The following is an 11,556-nucleotide window of genomic DNA, read 5'->3' as shown; positions in this document are numbered from 1 at the left end:
CTTGGCTAATCATCGTCGTTCATTTTTTAAAAGTCATTTATTTGGTTGCACTGGGGCTTCACTGCTCTCTGCGGGCTCTCTCTAGTTGCAGAGAGCAGGGGAGGTCTCATTCTTTTTTTTTTTTTTATTAAAAATAAATATTTGCCAGCCACCTTCTGAACAGCAAATGGCCTCCATATACACAGGTGAGTAAGAGGCAGTTTCTGTGTCAAGGACCGTCACAGTCTGGGGGAAACACACACACATGTAGACGTTATAACAGGGTAATGCCGGTGTCTGGGGAGGGCCTTAAGGGAGGTGACAGAGGCCTGATATGTGTCTGCCAGGAGAGAGCACAGGTGGGAGGGGAGTGGGCCAGGAGTCAGTCGGAGGGTGACCAGTCTGGTCCCTTCTTAAATCGTCTGCCCTTGATCCTGTGGGAACTTAGAGGGGACAGTGACAAGGGAGATGCCAGGCAGGGGAAGGAGTTGATGTGACGTGGGTATCAGCAAAGTACGAGGAAGTGAGAGAGGGTAGAGTCAGGAGACCAAAGAAGGAACTATATTAATCGTCCCAAGGGACTTACCTGGCTGTCCAGTGGCTAAGATTCCATGCTCCCAATGCAGGGGGCCCAGGTTGGACCCTTGGTTGGGGAACAAGATCCCACGTGCCATAACTAAGAGCTCACATGCTGCCACTAAAGATGCTGCATGCCACATCCAAGACCTGGCTCAGCCACAAAACAATTTTTTTTTTAAAGGCAGCTGCATTTCTCCGGAGAAGGCAATGGCGCCCCACTCTAGTACTCTTGCCTGGAAAATCCCATGGACAGAGGAGCCTGGTGGGCTGCAGTCCATGGGGTCGCTAGGAGTCGGACTCGACTGAGCGACTTCACTTTCACTTTTCACTTTCCTGCATTGGAGAAGGAAATGGCAACCCGCTCCAGTGTTCTTGCCTGGAGAATCCCAGGGACGGGGGAGCCTGGTGGGCTGCCGTCTATGTGGTCGCACAGAGTCGGACACGACTGACTCGACTTAGCAGCAGCAGCAGCAGCACTTCTCTAGGGCATTTTGAATGACTAAAGTAGAACTTCTTTTAAAAAGTCAATAGTCAATATTAACTCGGTACATTTCACATTAGAAATAACAACAGTTTGAAAAAACTGGCCACGCTCCAGGCAGAGCATCTGGCGCCCATGAAGGGTGGAGGGTGGGGTGGGGGTGGGGAACCAGAATAAATGTGTGTGACCCTTTTTCCTCTCCTCCTTCGATTTGTATTCAGGAGTAAATATTATCCAAGGTTTTAAATGGTAAAATGAACATCAGTCTAGACCTGAAGGCCAAGGACAGGAACGCACGAGTGGGGAGGGAGGCAGCCACCCCATCTCTCTGGTCCTCCCACCCCCACCCACTACCTCCCAGAGGTGAGATGAGAGACGTTAAGGCAGGGGCCGGGGGTCAGCCTCATTGGGTGGTCCCCACCAGTCCTGACAAAGCAGGGAGGGTTTGTGAGAGAAGAGCAGCAGGTCGGAGGGTGTCTCAGACAACTGGGGGCTCTCCACTTTGCTCCCAAGCGATGTCACTGACAAGGTCGCAGGGGAAAAGCTGGGTGTTTAGGGAAGAGACCAAAATAAGGAAGTGACCTCTGTGTGTGAGGCAACACTGCCCCCTACAGGAATTCTGGAACCCTACAGCCTTCTCCTGTGCAAAGAGCCGGAGACCAGGAGCCAGTGTGGGAGATGCCTACCAGCCTCGAGGACAATCGGGAAGCCTGCAGGTAAAATGTGCAAGAGGTGAGCTTGGATTTGGAGGCTTTTTTTTTTTTTTTTTTTGCTGCATCAGGTCTTAGTTGTGGCAGGTGGGCTTAATTGCCTTGAGGCGTGTGGGACCTTAGTTGCCTGACCAGGGATTGAACCCACATACGCTGCATTGGAAGGTGGAGTCTTAACCACTGGACCACCAGGGAAGTCCCTTTTTTGGGAGGGGAGGGGAGGCCTCCTAACTCTTTCCTTAAATTCAGTAGGTCTCAGAATTCTAAAAAGACAGATCACAAGACATTGCTCTGCTCAAAATACGCCAATAGCACAGAGGATTTTTAGAGCAGTGAACATACCCTGTGTGATACCAGAGTGCTGGATACATGCCGTCATACATTGGCCCAGACCCATAGGATGTGTGACACCAAGAGCAACCCTAATGTAAACTGTGGACTCTGGGTGATAATTCTCTATCGATGTAAGTCCATCAGTCGTAATCAATAACCGCTCTGGTGGAGGGTGTGGGTGACGGGGGAGGCCGTGCATGTGGAGGAGAGCAGTATGCAGGAAATCTCTGCACCATCTGCTCAGTTTTTCTGTGAACCTAAAACTGCTCTAAAAGTAACAAACAAACATATACAAACCCTCCAACAAACAAACAAAACCCTCCAACAGCTCTTCATCTCCTGCAGATTAAAAGCCAAATTTTTTGCAAGAGCTTGCTGCTGCTGCTGCTGCTGCTAAGTCACTTCAGTCGTGTCCGATTCTGTGCGACCCCATAGACGGCAGCCCACCAGGCTCCCCCGTCCCTGGGATTCTCCAGGCAAGAACACTGGAGCGGGTTGCCATTTCCTTCTCCAATGCAGGAAAGTGAAAAGTGAAAGTGAAGTCGCTCAGTCGTGTCCGACTCTTAGCGACCCCACGGACTGCACCCCACCAGGCTCCTCCATCCATGGGATTTTCCAGGCAAGAGTACTGGCAAAGCCCTACATGATCTATCCCTGTCCATTCTGGGACCTCTTTGCCCTCACCCTTGCTTTCTCATACCAGTCAAGCATACTGCTGGGGACTTCTCTGGTGGTCCAGTGGCTAAGACTTCATGATTCCAGCACAGGGGGCCCACCTCTGGTTTGATCTCTGGTCAGGGAACTGGATCCCAGATGCTGCAACCAAAAATCTCGTGTGCTCCAACTAAGGCCCGGCATAGCCAAATAAAAATAAGATAAAATAATTTAAAGTATACTCCTGCCTCAGCCAAATAAATAAAAAAGATTTAAAGTATACTCCTGTTTCAGGTCCTTTTCACTGGCTATTTCCTCTGTCTGGAACACTCCTTTATTAAAAAATAGCCACTTATTTATTTATTCCACATGCCGCACCTTTAGGCATGTGGATATCTTGGTTCCCAGATCAGACAGGGGATGGAACCCATGCCCCTGGCACTGGGAGCATAAAGTCTCAACCACTGGACCGCCAGGGAAGGCCCCTGTCTGGAATGTTCTTTACCAAAATATCCACTTGGTCATTTCTTCTTTCCCTTGAAATCTTTGTTCAAGTATCACCTCCTGAGGGTAGCCTACCGTAATCCCCTAAAGTCCAACAACCTCTGCACCCCAAATACCCTTTACTGTTTTTATTTTCCTAAAGTACTAATACCTCTCAAATATTACATAATTTAGTTAATGATTATATTTCTTGTTTATTGATGTTCTCCTCCCATTAAAATAGAAGTTCCACAAAGACAGAGCTTTTTGTCTGTTTTGCTCACTGCTGTATCCCAGGACAACAGGCCCGGCACACAGGAGGCACTTAACACACATTTGGGGTTTTTGTCTTTAATTTTTGCTGTATCCAGTGGCATCGGGACCTTAGTTTCTCAGCCAGGGATCAAACCGCTTCCCCTGCATTGGAAGGCAGAGTCTTAACCATTGGACTGCTGGGAAAATCCCTCAACATATTTGTAGAATGAATGATTGGATTCCATGACTCGGGAGATGGCAAAGTGCTTTCTTTGTATCCATCCTCCTTGGATCTTCATGTCAAACTCGTCAGGGAGATTCTGTCGCGTTACGGAGAAGAAAACAGAGGCTTAGGGGCTGCCACAGCTGAGTTGAGAGACAGACTTCCAGGTCTCCTGGCTCCACATCCAATGCTCCTTAGTTTTGACTTTATGATTTTTCCTTCGTGCATGCAGACATTTTTCGTTTTTATAAAGTAAAATTATCAATCTTTCTTAAGTGGTTTCTTTATGACTTTGAAAGATCTTCCTCACTCAGAGAACATTTAAAATTCTATCTTTCGGGCTTTCCTGGTGGTCCAATGTTCTTAACCAATGTTAAAAATTCACCTTGCAATGCAGGAGTCACCGGGTCTACCCCTGGTCTGGGAAGGTACCCCATGCCACAGAGCAACTAAGCCCATGCACCACAATTACTGAGCCTGTGCTCTAGAGCCTATGAGCCGCCACTACCGAAGCCGGAACACCCTAGAGCCTGCTCTCCACAGCAAGAGAAGCCACTGCAATGAGAAGCCTGCTGCCACAGCCAGAGAGTAGCCCCATTTGCCGCATCTAGAGAATAGGCTGAAGGTAGCAACGAAGATCTAATGCAACCAAAAATAAATTTTAAAAATTCTATCTTTCCTTCTTCTAGCACCAAGATTTCAGTTTTTACATTTAAATCTTTGATCTATCTGGAATTTAAAGTTGTGTAATTGGATTCCAATATTTTTTTTTCAGATAGCTAAATGGTTATCCTTGCACAAGTGGGAGTGTATTGATAATATACAATATACAATAAGGATATAATATATAGGGGGAAATACAATAAGGATATAATATATAGGGGAAAAAAACCATTTTCTACACAGTTTTGAAATGTCATCCTTATTATATATTAAGTTCCTGATTTACTTGGGTCTATTTCTGAACTTTTTTTTCTGGGCTATTGATCTGCCTGCTTATGTAGAGTTGGGTTTTACTGAAAAAGGAGAAAAAGACACTACAATAACGAAACTGGATATGATAGGAAAAGAGTATTCAGTTTCTAAAAAGAACCAAATTAAATTTCAAAAATAAAAAATAATCATTGATATTGAAACTCTAATGGTCAAGTTAAACAGGAGACAACATCTGAATTCACAGATCAATCTTAATATCATAAAGCAAAATAACCAGACATTTATGGGCCTCCAGCCTAAGCAGTATGTTGGCAAAAAATTCAAACCTGAATCTGATCAATTTTCTAGATCTAATTACCAGCTCATAAGAAATACAAGGGACTGGGGAGCATATTAAATGATACCATGGGGACAGAATCAGCAAACTTCTTTCAAAAACTTTTTATTATTTATTTGTTTTTGCCTGCGCTGGGTCTTGGTTTCTTTGCTCAGGCTTCCTCTGGTTGCGGGCTTCTCGCTGTGGTGGCTCCTCCTGTTGTGGAGTATAGGTTCTGGACACTCGGGCTCAGTGGTTGTGGCCCTGGGCTTAGCTGCCCTGCGACATGTGGGATCTTCCCGGACCAGGGATCAAACCTGTGTACCCTGAATTGGCCAGGGAAGCCCTCAGCAAACTCTTGACTATGTGAAGATCCACAGAGTAAACAAACCAGTTACTTTAATAAATAAACTTCAAAGGGGGAAAAAAAGAGGGAGAAGAAATCTAAAAATTAAGAGATTGAAGAGATATGACCAAAGGACATAGGAGGACTGTGTTTGCACCTCAATTAGAACAAACCAGTTCTACAAAAACGTTTATGAAACATTCAGGGAAATTGAACGTGGACTGATGATTTGATGATGTAAAGAAATGTTAGTAGTTCTTGAGTTTAGTAATAGTATTTTGGATTTATATATATACATATATATGTGTGTATATATATATATATATATATATAAGTCTTTATGTTTTAGAGATAAACAGTAGAATATTTGTGGATAAAACTATGATTCTGGGATCTGATTTAAAATATCCAGTGGAGTGGTGATCATTTGGTAATGTATAGAAACATCGAATCGCTGCATTGTGTAATAGGAACTAACACAGTGTTGTAGCCCAACTATACTTCAAAACCCAAATAAACTTGTAGAAAAAGAGATCAGACTTGTGGTTATCAGAGGCGGGGCTAGGAGGAAAGAGGAACCAGAGAAAGGTGGTCAAAAGACACAAACTTCCAGTTATCAGATAAACTAAGTATTTGGACTATAACATTCAACATAATTAGTATAATTAACACTGCTGTATATTCCGTATGAAAGTGAAGAGAGTAAATCCTAAGTGTTCTCATTGTAAGGAAAAATTTCTCTTTTTCTTTTACATGAGATAATGGATGTTTACTCATTGTGGCAATCATTTCATGATGTATGTAGGTCAAATATGATTGCTGTTCATCTTAAACTTACACAGTGCGTATTATTTTATCAGTTAATCTCAATAAAACTGAAATAAAATAATTGGGTCACAAGGGCAGAGTGCCTGGTGGCTGAGAGAACAATCATAATGAGACGTATTTATAAACTGGATGAAAGCTGTAAGGGAGTTCCTTATACTAGTCTCTCTACTTTTGCATACTTACAAGTTTCCAAAACAGAAAGTTTCAAAAGATTAGCCAAACCAGTGCCTCTTTCCTAGTTCCAAAAGAGCCATAATTCTTTCGGCTTAAAACAGGATAGTCTTGGGATTTCCCTGGTGGTCCCATGGCTAAGACTCCACGCTCTCAATGTAGGGGGCCTGGGCTTGATCCCTGATCAGGGAATTAGACCCTATATGCCATAACTTAAGGAGAAGGCAATGGCGACCCACTCTAGTACTCTTGCCTGGAAAATCCCATGGGTGGAGGAGCCTGGTAGGCTGCAGTCCGTGGGGTCGCTGAGTCAGACACGAATGAGCCACTTCATTGTCACTTTTCACTTTAATGCATTGAAGAAGGAAATGGCAACCCACTCCAGTGTTCTTGCCTGGAGAATCCCAGGGACGGGGGAGCCTGGTGGGCTGCCGTCTATGGGGTCACGCCGAGTCGGACACGACTGAAGCGACTCAGCAGCAGCAGCAGCAGCCATAACTTAAAAATCCTGCATGCTGCACCTAAGACCCAGTGAAGCCAAATAAATTTATTTTTTAAAAGATATAGAATTAAAACAAGCAAGGTAGTCTTCAGCCTTGATATTTGGTCTAGAAGCTTATTCTACCCAGACCTCTTCCCCAGGATTCACTTTCTGCAAGGAGATGGGATGAAGGTCCAGACTGGAGTTCAAATCAAGTCTTGATTTCTGATAGCTGGTAAGTTTCCAGAGAAGAGAGACAGGAGGCTCAGAGCCTTAGGAGATGGTCCGTAGTAAGAAATGTTCTTCATGCAGACAGAACTGAGTTAGGGACGCTCCTTACCAGCAGGAAGATCCTGACAGTTAAGACCCGAAAAGTCAACCAGTCACAGACCCCCAAATGCATAGCCTTATTACTAATCCAAGAAATGCAAATGAAAAGAATAATTCTGTCTTTGTATCATATTAGTAATAAAAAAAATCATAAAGGCCCCCTGTGGACCTGAATGTGGAAGAAGAAGCATTCTGATACATTACAACCTGAATGGAAACTGATACAACCCAGCAGCACGTGTCAAAATCTGACCCAGCAACTCCACAACTAGGGATTTATCTCTAAGACAAGAATCTAAGATGTGCTCAAAGCTTCATTGTCAAGGATAATATCAGGGAGGAAATTTACAATGGGGAGAAACTGGAAGCAATTTAAATATCCAGTGTGGAGGTTTGAAAATACATCCACAAATACTTGGACTTCCCTGGTGGTCCAGTGGTAAAGAATCTGCCTGGTAATTCAGGGACACAGGTTTGATCCCTGGTCCGGGAAGATCCCACATGCCTCAGTGAGCCACAGATACTGAGCTCGAGAGCCTATGCTCTGCAACTAGAAGTCACTGCAATGAGTAGCCGCTGCTCACCACAAAAAGAGAAAGCCCCCACGCAGTCAACAAAGACCCAAAGCAGCCATAAGTAAACAAACAAAAATACATATACTCACAAATTCTGATATTGCTTCTTTCAGGACAAGGGTTTTAATTCCCCTTCCCTTGTGAGCTGTTCTCGGGGAGGACCAACTTCTAATGAATAGAGTATGGTGAAAATGAGGAGTTATGACTTCCTGGGGTAGGTAGGTCATAAAAGATACTGTGGCTCTTTCTGTTGGAATGATTTGTCCTGGGGTAAGTCAGTGGCCGTGTCAAAAAGACTCACAGCCCCATCAAGTGGCCCACATGAGGACGAACTGAGACCTCTTGCCAACAGCCGTGTATGTGAGCCAGCTTGGAAGCAGATTCTCCAGCAGCACCCAAGTCTAAGGTTGCCATAATTACAGTCTTATGAGGTCCGCTGAGCTAGAACAACTCAGTGAAGCCACTCCTGAACTCCAGTTCCACAAGAGCTGTTAATTAATATTTTTGGTTTATGCCAATTAAGATTTGGTATAACGTGGCACTGTTAACCAAACTTTTAGAAACAAGGGACCGGACTGAAATAAAAAGGTGTGTATTTGGGATTTGTTAGGACTGCAGCCTCAGAGACACAGATTCAAGAAGCACTTGAAATGTCTTCCAATGGCCTACAAAACGGGGGTGGCTTATAAAGGCGAAAACTGCAAGGTTAGTTACATGGGTTGTTTATCATGAATTTTTTATTATATGTATTAATTATATTGGAAAATACTATAAAGTACTTTTTTAATACCTGCCACTCTACTAATAAAGAGGTAACCACATTTAACATATTGGCATATTTGCTCTTTTTTCTGTTTCATTCATGTTTTGTATTGATTTATGTTTTGACCTCCAGCTTTATTTCTGTCATGACCTTTTCCCCATACTATTATATATGGTAAGTGTAGTTTTTAATGACTATGTACGCCACTGGGTGGATGGGCCATAATTTAATGCATCCTCTATTGCTGGAATTATTATCTATTGCTGTATAATGATGACAAACTGAAATTATAATGGAGCAATAGCAGTTCATGTGTGTGTACTAAGTCACTCAGTCGTGTCTGACTCTTTGCGACCCTATGGACTGTAGTCTACCAGGCTTTTCTGTCCATGGGAGTCTCCAAGCAAGAATACTGGCGTGGGTTGCCATGCCCTCTTCCGGGGGATCTTCCTGACTCAGGGATCGAACCCCTGTCTGTTACATCTCCTGCATTGGTAGGCATGTTCTTTACCACTAGCGCCACCTGGGAAGCCCCACTTACAGTTCATGTGTGGAAGTCGCTCAGTTGTGTCCGACTCTTTGCGACCCCATGGACTATACAGTCCATGGAATTCTCCAGGCCAGAATACTGGAGTGGGTAGCCTTTCCCTTCTCCAGGGGATCTTCCCAACTCAGGGATCCAACCCAGGCCTCCCACATTGCAAGCAGATTCCTTACCAGCTGAGCCACAAGGGAAGCCCAAGAATAACTGGAGTGGGTACCCACTCACAGTTCAGGCACACAGAAATGGAGTGGGTGACCACTGAGGATTTGGTCTCAGCCACATCCCTGCATCACTGAAAACCTTGAACTTCCTTTGAACTGTACCAGACCCCAGGTCATTGCCAGCACCTGCTGCTGTAACCCTATGATCTCACGGTCTCCCCTTGTAAATACGCAGCCATTTTGGATCCCAACCGCTTCTAAACAAGCACTCTTACTTCTGTCCAGCTCCACTTCTAATTCTTCATTTTTATCATAAGCACCTTGGCTCCCTGGAACTCTCACCTTCTGATAAGATTTATCTAAAGCAGCTTTTAGTTCTAAAAAGTTAAAGATTTGATTTGTCTGATCAAATACATACTAGGTAAACTTCCTCCTGGTCAAAAAGTGCCGAGGGTGGTTTTTTAAATAACTAGTCTTTTTTTTTTTTTTCCTTTTTCATCTTGTATAGAGATATGTGATGACTCTAATACCAACACAACAGTTGTAGAATGTGGACTGGCAATGGGTCACAGCCACTAACAGAACAGAATAATACTCAAAACTATTTAAGTAGCAGCATGAGTGAAAATAAAGCAGAAATAGATGTTTTCTGGAACTCTCTTGCTTTTTCGATGATCCAGCAGATGTTGGCAATTTGATCTCTGGTTCCTGTGCCTTTTCTAAAACCAACTTGAACATCTGGAAGTTCACGGTTTACATATTGCTGAAGCCTGGCTTGGAGAATTTTGAGCATTACTTTACTAGTGTGTGAGATGAGTGCAATTGTGCGGTAGTTTGAGCATTCTTTGGCATTGCCTTTCTTTGGGATTGGAATAAAGACTGACATTTTCCAGTCCTGTGGCCACTGCTGAGTTTTCCAAATGACTGTGTGGATCACAATAAACTGGAAAATTCTGAGAGAGATGGGAATACCAGACCACCTGACCTGCCTCTTGAGAAACCTATATGCAGGTCAGGAAGCAACAGTTAGAACTGGACATGGAACAATAGACTGGTTCCAAATAGGAAAAGGAGTACGTCAAGGCTGTATATTGTCACCCTGCTTATTTAACTTACATGCAGAGTACATCATGAGAAACGCTGGGCTGGAAGAAACACAAGCTGGAATCAAGATTGCCAGGAGAAATATCAATAACCTCAGATATGCAGATGATACCATCCTTATGGCAGAAAGTGAAGAGGAACTAAAAAGCCTCTTGATGAAAGTGAGAGTAAAAAAGTTGGCTTAAAGCTCAACATTCAGAAAACAAAGATCATGGCATCTGGTCCCATCCCTTCATGGGAAATAGATGGGGAAACAGTGCAAACAGTATCAGGCTATTTTTTGGGGGCTCCAAAATCACTGCAGATGGTGACTGTAGCCATGAAATTAAAAGACGCTTACTCCTTGGAAAAGTTATGACCAACCTAGATAACATATTGAAAAGCAGAGACATTACTTTGCCAACAAAGGTCCGTCTAGTCAAGGCTATGGTTTTTCCTGTGGTCATGTATGGATGTGAGAGTTGGACTGTGAAGAAAGCTGAGTGCCGAAGAATTGATGCTTTTGAACTGTGGTGTTGGAGAAGACTCTTGAGAGTCCCTTGGACTGCAAGGAGATCCAACCAGTCCATTCTAAAGGAGATCAGCCCTGGGTGTTCTTTGGAAGGAATGATGCTAAAGCTGAAAACTCTGGTACTTTGGGCACCTCATGTGAAGAGTTGACTCACTGGAAAAGACTCTGATGCTGGGAGGGATTGGGGGCAGGAGAAGGGACGACAGAGGATGAGATGGCTGGATGGCATTGCTGACAGGATGGATGTTGAGTTTGAGTGAACTCCAGGAGTGGCATCACCAACTGATGGACTTGAGTTTGAGTGAACTCCGGGAGTCGGTGATGGCCAGGGAGGCCTGGCATGCTGCGATTCATGGGGTCGCAAAGAGTCGGATATGACTGAGCGAGTGAATTGAACTGATGAGTGAAAAACCACCTGATTCTGTGCTGAGCAGCAAGTTAAATGCCAATCAATTTTGACATGTTACATCAATGTTCTAATTCACAAATGTATCTCACAAGGCTTATCAATATACTGTCTGGAAGTGTATACTCACACTCTTTTCAAACTTCATATATCATGCCTGACTTAACTGCTTTATGCAGTTATCCAGAAACTTTAAAAAATTATAGTAACTCATAAAATTTACCATTTTAACTATTTGTAAGTGTGGTGTTAATTATGCAACTGATCTCCCGAACACTCTTATCTTGCAAAACTGAAACTCTACACCCATGAAGCAGCCACTCCCCATTTTCCTCCTCCCCAGCCTGACAACTATCATGCAATTTTCTGAGCGTGACTAGCCTAGAT

The sequence above is a fragment of the Bos taurus genome, chromosome 19, assembly GCF_002263795.3.
Source record: "Bos taurus isolate L1 Dominette 01449 registration number 42190680 breed Hereford chromosome 19, ARS-UCD2.0, whole genome shotgun sequence".
Classification (NCBI taxonomy): Eukaryota; Metazoa; Chordata; class Mammalia; order Artiodactyla; family Bovidae; genus Bos; species Bos taurus.
The sequence above is the reverse complement of the archived record's forward strand: the minus strand, read 5'-3'. Positions refer to the sequence as shown.